Here is a 16,569-nt window from a genome sequence, read left to right on the forward strand (position 1 = left end):
GAAAATTTAGGAGTCTCAAATTATTTTTCCTTAATTGGTCCTCAAACTTTCCATTTTCCTGGCAGTAAATGATCTTTCTTTTACCAATTCCGTCCAAAGTTTTCATTTCAGATATTCTTGACTCCTGTTTTTCTAATTTCTCACTTAAATCTTTAAGGACTAAACCCTGTTGCTCCACTTTAGAGTGAATAGTCCCATAATCAATTTTTAAAGTGGAAAAAGACAATTTGAGGTTAGCGTCCATAACTGATATGGCCTGCCATAAAGCCTCCATATCTATTTTCTTAGGCTTCTCCAGCACCCCAAAGTTAATGTTACTTCCTCCCGAAGCTCCTCTCACCTCCTCTGCTGTGTGGGAAAACTGCCGTTGTTCTCTGGCTTCTTCAGCTCCCGATAAAATTGGAGCTGGCTGTCCTCCTTCTCTGAGGATTGATGTACCATCGTTACCTCAGGAACTCCCGACTCTGCACTGCTTCCAGGTTGTGGTGGTGGCTGCCTCTGCTCCGGGCTCAACAACGCCCGAATCTGCTGGCTGAGTTCGCCCGACATATTCGGGCTTGTCCCTGAAGTAGCCCCCAAAGATTCGCTCGAGCGGGCCAACACTCCCTGAATTGTAGTCTGCACCAGACGCGGTGCTGCTATCGCCGCCGGAGGATTACTACGAAGGGCTCCTTTCCTCTTTCCCATATTGAGGTAAGAGGGTTGCTAGGTCACACAGCAAACGCCGGCCGACTGCAAGAGAGGGAGCCTCCTACTCAGGCGTCCGCTCTCGTCGCCATCTTGTTTCTCTCTGCATAAGATCTCGAATGTGTTTTTATTTAAATGAGTTTATGTATGCTCAAACTGTAACCCACCTAGAATTGTTGGATAGTGTGAGATAAACATTTTTAAAATATCTGAAAAGATCCATCCACCCATCATTTGGGTTCTCACTGGACATACTGGACTGCATAATTTCATTTTCTTTTTTGAATCACCATTTCCCTCTAATAAGGGACTCAAAGCAATTTACATTTTATATTTTGTTTTTAACAGTACAACACAACGCATAAATATAAATAAAAATCCCAATACAAGCTTTCCTCTTTCCTACCCTAATTAGGGAAATAGTAAGCAGTAATTCTAAGTCTCTTTATTCAAGAAATGAATACATGCTATTGCCAGATTGGTCCTCTTTGATTTGTAAAAAACCAAAATAAAAGTTTGACAAGTTAAGAAGAAGTAAACTTAATGAGTAAGGTAGTGGGCTGAGTATTTATTTATATTTTAAATTTACATTAGAGGCTCTGATAGAAACCCGTTTACAAAGTATGTATTCTTCCAAATTAATATTTCCAAATTAATAAAGTCTCTTATTTGTAAATGGGTTTCTACCAGAGCTTTTAATTCAGTAGCATAATTAAATGAAATAACTATTTCTGAAGTTTATAGGGACGGGCGGGGATGGAGGGGATTCCTCACGGGATGGGTGGGGATGGAGGGATTCCTCATGGGGATGGGTGGGGACGGGTGGGATTCCTTACGGGGATGGGTGGGATATTGACGGGGATGGGTGGGGACAGATGGGATTTCTGTCCCCACGCAACTCTCTAGACTGGACACCCAGACATGGCACCTGAATATGGGGTACCTTATAGGGCACTGCTGTGAACTTCACAAAAAGGGTGCCCCATAAACATCTCACTACAGGTCAAGGTGAGCCCCCCAAAATGTACACTCACCTCTCTTAAAAGCAAATATCACTTACTTAAAGATTTAATTGTCCAGGAAGGCTATGATATATTTTGTTTAACTGAAACATGGCTCACTGAAGGGGAAGAAGCTTATCTTTCTTACACCTGTCCCCCCGATTTCTCTTTTCTTTACAATCATCGGCGTCTTAAACGTGGAGGAGGTGTAACAGTTATTTATCGCGACTCAATAGCATTAGGTATTGAATATTCCCCAGCCAACGCTTCAATAGAATTTATTCAATTTACTATTCAGACTCAACCAAAGTTAGACGTACTTCTTTATTTACCTCCCCCTATTAGTCAAGATAATTTTGCTCAATTACAATCACTTTTATTTGATTTTGGATCTTCCTCTTCAAATCCATTGATTTTAGGTGATTTTAATATTCATTTTGACGAACCTAGTAATACTTATACTAAAGAAATCCTATCTTATATCAACCAACTTGATTTTTGTCCAGTACTAACAGTCCCAACACACCAAGCAGGACATACAATTGACATGGTTTTGATTTCTTCTTCTGCAACTGGCAATTACTTGACAGGACCCTGCCACCCAGTTCCGTGGTCTGATCACTTTCTAATTTCGATAACTCACATAACTTCACTTCACAAAGCGCATAATATTTCTCATACTGTTAAATATAGAGATTTTAACAACTTCTCTTTTGACTCAATTACTTCAGCCTTTAAACTAAATCTTTCAGACCTCAAGGCCAGCTCTTTGGACGATTTTCTAGTCCAATGGAATTTATCCACAAGATATCTATTAGATGAGTTAGCACCGACCCAAATAAGACCCATTTCCACTCGAAAACAATTAAATCCTTGGTTTACGGTAGAACTTGCCCTTATTAAAAAACAGCTTCGTTCCCTAGAACGTAGGTGGAGAAAAAATAAGACCCAGATCAACCATGAAAAATATAAAGAACATTCTAATCTATACAAACTAAAAATAAATCAGGCAAAAATGAAATATTATTCCGGGCTAATTCTGAAAGCTAAAAATATTTCTACTCTTTACTCCATTCTAAAATCAATTTCTAATAAATAAAATCAAACTAATAACCTGCCCACCGCCCATGAACTTGCTACCTACTTCATAGAGAAGGTTAACAGTATTAGGAAAAACTTTACTATTAATCTATATTCCATATCAGATCAGGAGCAAACCGATTCAAGATTCTCACTATCCTCAAAATGTTCCCAATTTAATTTACTAAATCTTTCAGAGATTGAATCCCTTATCAAAACCATTAATACCAAGGGCTCTCAAGTGGATTCTATCCCCCCTTTTATTCTCAAACGCTATTTTACTATTTTCAGGCCCTTCATCCTTGCACTAATTCAAGAAAGTCTTCAAAAAAGCGTAATGCCTATAGCATGGAAAGAAGCAGTCATTCGACCCATTATTAAAGACCAAAAAATTAGTTCTGAAGAAAAATCCAATTACAGGCCAATCGCAAATATCCCCTTCTTGGCAAAGTTAACTGAGAAGGTGGTATTTAATCAAGTATCCGAGTTCATAGAAAAAACAAACATTTTACATCCTAACCAAACAGGCTTTAGACAGTATCATTCTATCGAATATTCACTGATTGGCCTAACCACTTCCATATTTTACTTTTTAGATCACCATACATCAGTCCTTCTGATTTCTCTTGATCTTTCATCTGCATTTGATACGATTGACCATAACCTTCTCATAGATAGATTATAGTCCATTGGCATTACAAATCAGGTTCTCCTCTGGTTCAAATCTTATTTTGAAAATCGCACTTCAATTGTATCCTTCAATAACACAACTTCAGAAAGTTTTTCAGTAACTTATGGGATCCCACAGGGGTCCATTCTTTCACTCCTTTTGTTTAACATTTTTCTTGCATCACTTATGACCCTCTGCCAAGATATTGGCTTTACCGCTTATGCTTATGCAGATGATATTCAGCTTTTGCATCCACTTGACCCAACTAACCCCGCAGAAACATTGGAAATTAACAGGAAACTTGAGGAGATTCATCAATGGCTTGACACAAACAGATTAGCCCTCAATGTTAATAAATCAAACATCATGTTTTTCCCTTGGAAAGATAGTTCTAAAGTTTCTTTTCCAATTTCGATTAAAGGTACCGCCTTACAACTAATAAATAATATCAAAATCTTAGGGGTGGTCTTTGATGAAAAACTGAATTACTATAATCATATTAGTAATATTGTTAAATCTTCCTTTTACAGACTTCGCCAAATTCGTTCACTATCCAAATTTCTATGCCCAAAATCTCTTAATATACTAATTCATTCCCTGGTTATTTCGAAAATTGATTATTGTAATGCTTTACTTATGGGAATAGCACGATGATGGCTATACTGATAACTGGAATCAATCTACAATATCATGTCAAGAAGAAATTATTCCAGTTTAATACTAATCTCCAAATTCATGAGAAGTTTAGATACCTGATCCTCAGAGGGTCAAATTACCCAATAGTTCAAATGAGCAGAGCTCAAAGAACCCGATCTTCATAGGATCCAAATGTATCTTTTTTAATTTTTATCTATATATACTTTTTTATCACTCTTTCTTTTATCCATAGATTTATAAATATAGATTGCTTTTACTTAGCTTTTCTAGTTTTTAAAGGGGAGCGCCTCCACCAACATGTCCATGTTTCACACGCTTTCCTCAGGGTCGAGGCTCCCTATTATATCTGTAAAACATTTGAATATCAAACATTACTCCTGAACTTATATTGTCATTTCATTCAAAAAAACTTTTATGTATTAATATAATATATCTTTTTATGACTAATCAAGAACTTTAAACTCTCATTTCAACTTACTCATGCACACAGTAGAAATCGCTCCATTCGAGTAAATTTCATGCTAGTCGGGAGCGTCTGTCGTCAGTGATCTCCTTTGATTGTAATACCACTAATGTTATTTACATCATTCAGTGCCCTTGTGATCAAATTTACGTGGGAAGAACACAGTGATCGATCAAAATATGTTTGAATGAACATAAATCCAGAGTTCACACAGAAACAGATACTGCACCTATAGTGAACCATTGGATAAATAAACAACATTCCTGGCAAGATATAAGATGGCGTATTATAGATTCTGTAAAAATAGGGAAGGAGGGTGGGAATTATAAAAAAGCACTTAACATCAAAGAGCAAAGATGGATTTATGTATTAAACGGTCTATCGCCTAATGGATTGAATGAAGAAATTGACTGGATGTCTTTAGTTTGAATCAATTGACGTTTCTTACACAGTTCAGTCTCTTCCGGTAAGATGTATGATGTGTCTTTCTAGAGATAGTAACCTTAGGGTTTAAATACCGGAACTGACGACAGACGCTCCCGACTAGCATGAAATTTACTCGAATGGAGCGATTTCTACTGTGTGCATGAGTAAGTTGAAATGAGAGTTTAAAGTTCTTGATTAGTCATAAAAAGATATATTATATTAATACATAAAAGTTTTTTTGAAAGATATGACAATATAAGTTCAGGAGTAATGTTTGATATTCAAATGTTTTACAGATATAATAGGGAGCCTCGACCCTGAGGAAAGCGTGTGAAACATGGACATGTTGGTGGAGGCGCTCCCCTTTAAAAACTAGAAAAGCTAAGTAAAAGCAATCTATATTTATAAATCTATGGATAAAAGAAAAAGTGATAAAAAAGTATATATAGATAAAAATTAAAAAAGATACATTTGGATCCTGTGAAGATCGGGTTCTTTGAGCTCTGCTCATTTGAACTATTGGGTAATTTGACCCTCTGAGGATTGGGTATCTAAACTTCTCCTCATGAATTTGGAGATTAGTATTAAACTCGAATAATTTCTTCTTGACATGATATTACTTATGGGAATAGCACAAAAAGAAATTAGATCATTCAAATTATCTCAATTAAACTCATAATGAAAGCAAGGAAATTTGATCACGTCACTCCTCTTCTTAAGAAAGCACACTGGCTTCCAATAGCGCATCGAATTCAATATAAACTAAATCTACTTACTTTCAAATCCCTGTTATATAAAACCCCAGCTTTCATCTACAAGTTATTGATCCCTTATACCCCAATCAGATCACTGAGATCTATTGACCAACATCTATTAGTTACGCCCTCACTTAAAGTTATTAATACTCGGCGGCACTTTATCTTCTCTGTTACAGCTCCTCAAACTTGGAACTCTCTCCCTATTTATCTCAGAGAAGAAAAGAACTTAGATAAATTTAAAAGTAAACTTAAGAGCTTTCTTTTCAAAGACGCTTATGATATTTAGGAGTCCCAGCCTATTTTTGCTTATTTTCATAAGGCTACTTCTTTTATTTCCCTCCTATTGTTTTTTTACCATAATCGTTCTTCTTTCTATCGTTATTATTGTATTTCATTACCCTGCCTTTCCCTTTGTTTTCCTTTTCTGTTTATTCTGTTAGTCATTAATTTAATATGTTTTGTTCAGTGTCCATCTATCTTTTATAACCCCTATATTATCTGTAAATTGAATATTTGTTCATCGCTTAGATATTTGAGTAAGTGATTAATCAAATACTTATTAAACTTGAAACTTGAAACCCCAATAGCCCTTATGCCTGCAGGAGCCACTTATATGGCAGAACAAAAGGGTTTTGGGGGAATGCACATGTTTCACCATGAATGCAGTGATTACAGTGGCTTATGGGCCTGGGTCCTTCTCTCCATGGGTCCCTAACCCAGCCCCAAGATGACTTAAGCCACCTCTGTGCAGCTCTACTAGACTTTCCTATGACAGCCTGCCAGGTGCTGATGTTCTGGAGGCAGATATTTAAAATTGTGATTATGATTTTTAGGGGGTGGGGGGTGGGGTCGGTGATCACTGGGGTAGTGTGTTTGCAGTGCTTATCTGGTCACTTTATACATTGGTACCTCGGAATCCAAACTTAATCCGTTCCGGAACTCAGTTCGAGTTCCGAAACGTTCAAGTTCCAAGACAATTGTTCCCATTGAAAACAATAGAAACAGCATTAATCCATTCCTGAATTCAGTTCGAGTTCCAAGACAATTTTTCCCATTGAAAACAATAGAAACTGCATTTTCAAATAAATATAACAGTAAACACACTAGTTTTGTTTTGTAATGTTTTATTCATAACACTCTCAGATATTAACCAATTATAATACAGTAAGTACAGTAATGTAAAGAAACCAGTCTATGAAAAAGAAAAGCAAGCAAGCTGGACTTATTTTTCAAAGGCTTCTGTGTTGCCGGTCTTGTCCACTGCTTCTTTTTGTTTTAGACACTACAGTGCTGAAACTAGAGAACTGAATGCGGGACACCTACTGTTCTCGCAATTCCAGAGCCCTGAAGAAATTATTATCTTATCTTGAAACGTTGGCCATCGTCTAGTTTTAGCGCTGTAGCATTTAAAACAATAAGAAGCAGTGGACAAGACCGGCAACACTGAAGCCTCTGTGAAATAAGTTGTTTTGTAATTTTTTATTCATAACACTTTTAACCAATGATACTGTAATACAGTAGAGTAATGTTCAGTAGAGTAATTTAAAGTAACCAATGATTACCAATCATGATTTGGAACCTGGAACATGAAGTAGATTGATAGGAAGGCAAGTCACTTACCAGATTAGCCTCTTGTGGTTCAGGCGGAGATAGAATGTGAAAGCATGTTACCAGGCAGGTGTCTTCATTCTGCTCCTTTTTAGCTCTTTGACAAAGTACCTCTTGTAGAAGGCTTGGGATCACCTTCTGTGTTGGCATCAGGTGGTTCTGGTGTCAGTATTATGCTCCTTTTTAGGCTCTTTGACAAAGTACCACTTGTAGAGGGCTTGGGACCACCTTCTGTGTTGGCATCAGGTGGTTCAGATGACTCTGGTGTCTCTATTCTGCTCCTTGTTAGCTGGTGTCTTTTGCAAACCAACGTTCCAAAGTGGTTTGATGATGACGACCTTTTTGAACTTTTCTAAAATGTTCAATGATATTATCATTGAATAAGTTAACACACCTGTTAACAAGGGCTTTATCGGGGTGCCACTTCTCTACGACCGCCTATGTTTTTGACCACATGCTGAGCAGATCCTTGATTTCAGATGTGGGTATGGTTCCTGCGTCTTCCTCTTCCTCCTATGAAGAAATTTCTTGGGCTACTTCTTTCTGCTGCTGCTGGTTGAGGTGCTAAAGCTCTTCCATTCTCAGCTCTGTCTTGTGATCATCCACTAAATCATTGACATCCTCTTCGCTGACTGCCAAACCCATGGATTTGCCCAGAGATACGATGTCAGGAACAACAGGTGGTTCTTCAAAGCCTTCAATGTTCCTTTCAGCAACACATTCTGGCCACAGGTTTTTCCAGGCAGAGACCAATGTTCTCAAAGACACTTCCCTCCATGCTTTCTCAATAATTCTTAGGCAATCTAATATAATAAAGCTCTAAGCCGCGCATGCGCACTCCCACCTGCGTGCTCCCATTTTCCGTACACTGTAGGGAACCGCAGGTAGGAGTGCGCATGCGCAAGAGTCTTGCCATACAAAGAAAATCACACAGCTTCATACTTATTTGATGGCCCTACAGTACTCTCTCCCTTCCTTCCTGTAAGTTTGCCGTCACCGCTGCCATCGTTCCCACACTCACGCACCAGTGCTCCCTTAATGTATAGACGCTGCCCCCGTCGTCGATTTCGTGCACTAGACCAGAAGTGATCCCTCCCCCCATCTACAGCAAAGAGGAGGAAAAAAAATGGCTGACGGTGAAGAGGCAGATGGCGTAGGCTAGCGCTGTTTAGTGCTTGCAATTGGGACGGCGAGGACGTCAACAAGCATGTTTTTTTTACATTCAAAGGCAGTGTGTACTGAATTGGCACCGCTGCGGTAGAACATCCCGAGGTTAGGTCGGTTGATAATCTCTTCAAATGCCAGGGTTAATGAGGAGATAGATCGGCATCTGCCAAATGGAGAAATGCCGGGACAGAAAGGACGGAGACCCGCACCTGTTGCGACAGATCCTGCACGTAATGAGGCAGAGAGGTGATTTACGTGGCCGCTGAAGCCAAGAGAAACGGCAGAGGGTATACTGTATTTCGGAACCCGGGAAATAGCTGTATTAAATGAAACCTAAAACAACACACATACTAAATGCAAACCACTTTGATTTAACTTTTTTTTTTTAAGCTTTTTTCTTTAGTGCCCTCTTTATCCCAACTTTCACCCTGTTTGCAGCCACTATTCTAGGACCAGCCTAAAGGTATCTGATCTCTTAAGTGAACTTTCAGCCATGGGCCCACACCCAGGGATAGCGACGGCCTCTTCCTTTCCTTATTCTCTCCTTCAAGCTCAACCATCAACCACTACCTTACCCCCTCCCCCCCCACACACACACACGTATCAAGCATATCTCCTTCTTCACCCTTTTCATCGTGGCATGATTTGGGATGCAGCACTGGCATGGCAGAACACCATCTCTAAACAAAACTCAACATAGCTGGCATGGGACCTTGCACATGTTCGATGCTGGTAGCATCCCATCCTTTCCAAACTTGTTGGAGGGAGGGCACCAACTTGAATCATGCAGGTAATCAAAGGCGTCATGCTGACCATGCTAAGTTGTTTAGACTTTAGAGCTGATGGCTGCCCCACCAGTGCCAAACTTGGTGGACACGTGGTCAACCTGATGGTAGGGCTAGCTCTGCACCACTATTGCCCTTACACAGCCTTACCCCCTTACATTGTAGAAATTTTTATCTTATTCCACAATCTAAAGTTGTTTAGGAAATTTCAACTTAAAATGTGGCTTGACCCAAATTGGAGTCTCTCTTACTATTTGGGATCTTTAAGCTGTTTTCTCATTTTCCTCTAAAGTTGGGTAATGATTCCTCACTAATTTAGTTTTTCATTACAAAACACAGATGCTCACAGGAATTTGAGTGGATTTTAAATTTTTAAGATCTGTGGGTCTATGTAGAAAGCTCTATGCTAAAGCTCAGTACATAGTTCCTTAACACTCATAAAACAATTTTGTGTCTGGTGCAATAACTAAATAGTATGTGAAAAAAGTACATACAAAAATATGCCTTAAGATGGAAGAGCATGGCAAAACTATATTTTGTGCAAAGAAATGCATCAGCACTCAGTTGCATGTACATAATATATGCATGAGCTAGAACAGAGGTCTCAAAGTCTCTCCTAGAGGGCCGCAATCCAGTTGGGTTTTCAGGATTTCCCCAATGAATATGCATGAGATTTATGTGCATGCTATGCTTTCAATGCATATTCATTGGGGAAATCCTGAAAACCCAACTGGAAGACAGACACACACACATATATACTAGCACACGTTAATGTATCGGGCTATAAGACTAGTGGAGGATATTGTACTTATCCTTCCAGAACTCTCGCAGAATCAATTCCGTTTCATTTGTAACTTCAAAATATCTCTGGAACATAGCCTTAGTGAACAATTTTTTGAAGTTTGAGATCACCTGCTGATCCATTGGCTGTATAAGAGGAGTGGTATTGAGGGGCAAAAATTTTATCTTGATGAAGCTATATTCGCCCACCAAATTATCCTCCAGCCCTGGTGGATGTGCAGGAGCATTGTCAAGGACAAGGAGAGCCTTGATCGGGAGGTTTTTCTCCTGCAGATAAGCCTCATGTATCCACTCAGTGAAGAACTGCCTGGTAACCCATGCTTTCACATTCGATCTTGTGGTATGCAGCCTATACCTGCTAGGAGTGTCTCCAGAGCAGTGCACAGCTCAAGAGCAGACACTACACAAACAGCCCCATTTAAACCCCAAACTGAGACATTGGATGACTTTCCTTCTTTGACCTATAGAGGGAATGGAAGAGCAGAAGTGCAGGTTTCCCATCCCACACACAATCCTAGGTTAGTTCCCAGGAAATCATTTTCATCTGAGGGCGTGGCTGCAGACGGTTATCCCAGAGAGCTGAGCAGTTGGAGAGAGAGAAGCAGAATCAGAAGGAGAAGGAGCAGTTAGAGGACAGGCAACGGCACTCAGGGTTTAGAGCTCTGAATGGTAGCAACCATCTGTAAAGCATGGAGCTGACTGAGGCTGGAGTGGAACCGCCTCTCTGCATGCCTGAAGTTCCTCAGGACATGGAGCTGGACCCAGAGCCATATGCTGAGCTACCGAATGAAGTCCTGCCCATGGAAGTTTGCTCTTTCAGAGGCAAGTAGTTGAAACTGCCTAAGTGAGTAACTGAAACCTTGCTTACCTAAGCTGCTTCCAAGTTGTTTTGGTAACCCTGAAGGAGCTGGAGAGCTGTGAGGGCACCTGTGAGAATTGTGAAAGACTTGTTTTGATTTTTGAGTTTTACTGTTTCCCCTGGGTGAGGGAAGGGTTGATCCAGTCCCAGGCAGTGGGGGTTCGCTCCACGTTTTCTGTGGTGGGATAGAGGGCCTATTTTGGGCAAAGTTATAACCACGCAGAGCACACTGCCTGGCCAGCATGTCAGCTGCTGGGAGGGCCAGTGCCGAAGCACTGGCGCAGGCTGAAGATATCAGCACAAGAGACTGTTTTGTTTTTCCTTTGAAACTTTCCAAGTGTTAAACTATTAATTGGCTGAGGAACCAGCCGCAGCTTTGGAGGCTTGCAGTAGCTGTTTGGAACTGTATTTAGCCTCCATTCATCCAGAGACTGCTTCATGGTATATTTTGATTGTTTTTGGGACTATTCTTAATAACTGAACATCCTGACAAGTTTGTGGGTTTTTTTTTTTAATGAAACAGATGAATGTGGAAACAAGCCAGCTGAGCTTGATTATTTTTGATTTGAAGAATAAACCCAATTATTTCCTGAAGATTACTTACCTGGTGTGGTGGTGTTCCCTTCTACTAATCTTTTCTTTTCTTCCTTGTGCTGCCCGCAGCGGCTCACAAGAGTTTTCCTTGTCACTGGTGTCCCAGGACTCATTGCCCTGAGGCTGCCGGTGACAATCTCCACATAACATTAAGTTTGCTCTTAATGATGTTATTCTTCTTAAAGACCCGTGGGTGAATGATATACAAGGAGAGGTTTGATCTTGCAGTCCCCACAAGCATTACAACACACCAAAAGAGTAAGGCTTATGGCCGGGTACAGACTTTTCTTCCTTTGAGATGTATGTTCGCCTGGGCATCTTTTTCCAAAAGAGGCCAGTTTCATCACAATTGAACACTTGGTTCGAAACATAGCCCTCACTGATCAAAATCCTTAAACTCCTTTACAAACTCTTCAGCTGCTTCAACATTAGAACTGGCTGCCTCCCCATGCATAACAATGCTATGGATCACGGTCCTTTTCTTAAAGTTCTCGAACCACCCTCTACTGGCTTTAAATTACTCTTTTTCATCAGTAGTATCAGGCAGGCCTTTCACTAGATCTTCATGAAGAATTTTGGCTCTCTCACAAATGATTGTCTCTGAATTCATATCACCAGCAAGCTGTCTTTCATTAATCCAAATAGAGAGCAGTTTTTCCATCTCTTTCATGCTTTTTGATCTCCTAGAGGACAGTGTAGTAACCCTTTTAGCCACATTAGCTGCTTTGATAGCTTCTTTATTTTTCAAAATTGTACACAGTCAATTTAGGCATCCCAAACATAGTAGTAAGATCAACCACACATATACCGCTTTCCTGCTCTTTCTTAACTTCAATTGTAGCTCTAACAGTTTTCCTCTTGCTTTTATTTTCCGCTGGACACATGGCTAATATAGGTGGCCTGAGGGCAATGCAGGAACAAGATGGGACCCACGTGGCAGAAACAGCAAGACCAGGTCCCCCTGGCAGAGGTAGCAAGATTGGCTCAGTGGCAGAAACAGCAAGATTGGGTCCTCTTGGCAGAGGCAGCAAAATTGGGTCCCCTTGGCAGAGGCAGCAAGATTAGGTCCTCCTGGCAGAGGCAGCAAGATTGGGTCCTCCTGGCAGAGGCAGCAAGATTGGGTCCCCCTGGCAGAGGCTGCAAGATTGGGTCCCCCGTGGCTGAGGCTGCAAGATTGGATCCCCCTGGCTGAGGCTGCAAGATTGGGCCCACCTGGCTGAGGCTGCAAGATCGGGTCCCCCTGGAAAAAGCAGCAAGATCGGGCCCACCTGTCTGAGGCTGCAAGATCAGGTCCCCCTGGAAGAAACAGCAAGATCGGACCCATGTGGCAGAGGCAGCAAGATCTGAGCATACAGGAACTGCAACCATTGCTGAGCCAAAAGCTTTCCTCCCAGGCAGAAACAGGAATCTGCGTTATAGGGGAAGCTTTGGGCTGAGCAACGCGGGTTCAGATTCCAAAGCAGCATTTGGATTCCGAGACAAAATTTACTACAAAAAAAGTTTGGATTCCAAAATGTTCGAGTTCTGGGGCGTTCGGATTCTGAGGTATCACTGTATAGGTTTTTGTGACTTAAACCATGTTTTAAATGGCCTAAGTCACAATGTCCAAGTTCTGTCTAGGCTGTGTTGTAAAACTTTTGGTTATACATTCAGTACGACTAAGTCTAGCATGGTCCAAGGCCCGCCCAAATCTCGCCCTCGACACTCCTCCTGAAATTCCCTGTTTAGCGCTGGTCGTTCAGCAGCATTGGGAAAGCCTAGGTCGTCTGTAAACACATCCAAAACCCGTTTCAATTATCGGCACGTGGATGTCTTTCGTTTATGATCATCCAAGTGCCAACTTAGGCCGGTTTTTAGACATTTTTCTCTTTCGATTATGAGCCCCTTAGCTTTTAAAAATAGTTTCAGATTTTGCAGTATTTTGCTTTATTGCTCTGGGTCTTTGATCCTGTACGTGTTTGTCTTCTGTGTTTATGCTCTGTGTTTCTGATGGGTTCAGCATGTTCTGTTAATTTACTTACTGCCTGGGACAGCCCATTTTTTCACTTCTGGTTGGCTGGGCCTCTACTCTGTGTTTTAACTTTTCTGTTGTCTTGTGCTCTGATACTTTTATATATCTTATTTTACATTTTATATTTTAGTCCACATATAGTTGCTTAGTAGAGATGTTTGTTCCATTATTCCTGTGCCCTTTCCCTGCCTGCCCTGTACTCTGTCCTGGCCTACCACTAGAGGGGGACAGCGTACAGAGCCTGGCAAGGAGTATGGGATTGGGTGCAGAGCCTGGCAGGGAGAATTTGGTTCAGAATGTTTTTTTCTTGTTTTCCTCCTCTAAATCTAGGGTGCCTCTTATGGTCAGGTGCATCTTATGGAGCGAAAAATACTGTAAATCAGTGGTCTTACACAGTGAAGGAATTAAAACTCTATTTACTAGTACTTAATACCTCATTTTAGCAACAAGAGTTGCAAAAATCCCATTTAAATTCTGAAAAACACTTTAAAAGTTCTAACTTTCTTTGAAATATAATTCCAAATTTAACTTAGAAATCTCATTGTAAATATTTTTTATTAAGTTTCAAAAATTTAACAGTGCAATGTATAGGTTAATAAACAGACAATAAAGCACATACAACTTATAAGCAGTGGCGTACCAAGGGGGGGGGCGGGGGGGGGCGGTCCGCCCCGGGTACCAAGCCCTGAGGGGGTGCTCCCGGTCCGGTCCAGTTACCCCCCCCTGCGCCGGGTGTCGCGTCTGGAAACAGCCTGCAGCAAGATCGCGATGCCAGAGATCTTTGCCTGCTTCGACTGTTTCCTCCGCCACGGTCCTGCCCCTCCTCTGATGTCAGAGGAGGGGCGGGACCGCGGCGGAGGAAACAGCCGAAGCAGGCAAAGATCTCTGGCATCGCGCGATCTTGTTGCAGGCTGTTTCCCCAGGGCAGTAGCGTACCAAGGGGGGCGAGGGGGAGGTCCATCCCGGGTGCCGCCTTAGGGGGGGTGCACAGCTGGCCCGGTCCCTATCGCGCTCCTACCCTCCCAGCGAAAGCAGCATCGGCGCCATTATCGAAAAAGGTAATGGCGCCAGGCCTTGGAGCACCAAGGCAGACCGCTTCTCCCCCCTCCCAGCCGAAACCCCGCTGACCATCCTATCTCTTTCCCCCCCCAAGTGAACCTTTCTGACCCTCCCAGCGAAAGCAGCAAACCTCCCTCTGCCGCATCACTGATGACGTCATCAGTAACGCGGCAGAGGGAGGAGAAAGCCGCGAAGGAGGTTTGCTGCTCTCGCTGGGAAGGTCGGAAAGGTTCACGGGGGGGGGGAGATAGGAGGGTCAGCGGGGGTTCGGCTGGGAGGGGGGAGAAGCGGACTGCCTCGGTGCTCCATTACCTTCTTCGGGCAGCAGCAGCGTTTACAATTCGCTGCTGTTGCCGGCTTCAGGCCTTGTTCTCTGCCGGGTCCTGCCTACTTCCAGTTTTCATGAAGACAGGACCCGACAGAGAGGAAGGCCTGAAGCCGGCAACAGCAGCGAATTGTGAATGCTGCTGCCCGATGAAGTTCAGGACATCAGGACATCGGGGAAGGAGCAGGGAGAAATCGGCTGCTGGCTTGGGGGTGAGGGTAGGGAAAGAATCGTGGAAGTGGAGAAATCGGCACGATGGCTTTGTGCAGGCTAGGGGGAGAGAGAAAGAAAGGAAAAAATAAAGAGGGGGGGCCAGGGGGAGAGAGAAAGAAAGGCAGAAAGAAAGAGGGGGACCAAGGGGAGAGAAAGAAAGGCAGAAATAAAGAGGGGGACCAAGGGGAGAGAAAGAAAGGCAGAAATAAAGAGGGGGTCAAGGGGGAGAGAAAGAAAGGCAGAAAGAAAGAGGAGGGCCAGGGGGAGAGAGAAAGAAAGGCAGAAAGAAAGAGGGGGACCAAGGGGAGAGAAAGAAAGGCAGAAATAAAGAGGGGGGTCAAGGGGGAGAGAAAGAAAGGCAGAAATAAAGAGGGGGGTCAAGGGGGAGAGAAAGAAAGGCAGAAAGAAAGAGGGGGGCCAGGAGGAGAGAGAAAGAAAGGCAGAAAAAAAGAGGGGAGCCAGGGGGAGAGAGAAAGAAGAAGGATCAGAAGAAGGACCAGAGACTCATGAAATCACCAGACAAAAAAGTAGGAAAAATGATTTTATTTTCAACTTAGTGATCAAAATGTGTCCGTTTTGAAAATTTATATCTGCTGTCTATATTTTGCACTATGGCCCCCTTTTACTAAACCGCAATAGAGTTTTTTAGCGCAGGGAGCCTATGAGCGTCGAGAGCAGCGTGGGGCATTCAGCGCAGCTCCCTACGCTAAAAACCGCTATCGCAGTTTAGTAAAAAGGGAGGGGGAATATTTGTCTATTTTTGTATAGTTGTTACTGAGGTGACATTGCATAAAGTCATCTGCCTTGACCTCTTTGAAAACCCGCGGAATATAAATGATAATTAACATTTTCTCTGCGTACAGCGTGCTTTGTGTTTTTAAAATTTTATTGTTGGTAGATCATTTTGACTTGGCCACAAAGGTAAGGGGGAGGGAGGGAGGGGAACTGCTGAAAGACATCTAATAATCCTTGCAGGCTTGACTGCAGGGAATTATTTTTGTAAAATCATGTTTTGTTATGTGACTGGCATTATCTAGACTTTAATTTCTATGAATGAATAGAATGAAAATGATATAAAATTACTTGCTTGTTTTTATGTGCGTGCGCTGAAGGAAAGTGGAGAGAGAGTGGGCTGAGGATGCTGAAGGGAAATGGGGAAGAGAGTGGGGAGAAGACGCTGATTTATAAATTGACAATTGTACAGAATATTGTTTCTTTTTATACTTTAATATAAACAATTCAAGGCTTGTGTGGATGGAATCAGGTGGTTTGCGGGGATGGGGACCGAGCTTACGGGGATTAGTCTAATAAAATTGTATTTTTTTATATCTCATTATTTGTTTTATTTTTATTTGTTAATTTATAAAGTGGTGATTGTTATGTATCAGTTTTTTCAAATTTACAT

The sequence above is a fragment of the Geotrypetes seraphini genome, chromosome 9 (genome assembly GCF_902459505.1).
Source record: "Geotrypetes seraphini chromosome 9, aGeoSer1.1, whole genome shotgun sequence".
Classification (NCBI taxonomy): domain Eukaryota; kingdom Metazoa; phylum Chordata; class Amphibia; order Gymnophiona; family Dermophiidae; genus Geotrypetes; species Geotrypetes seraphini.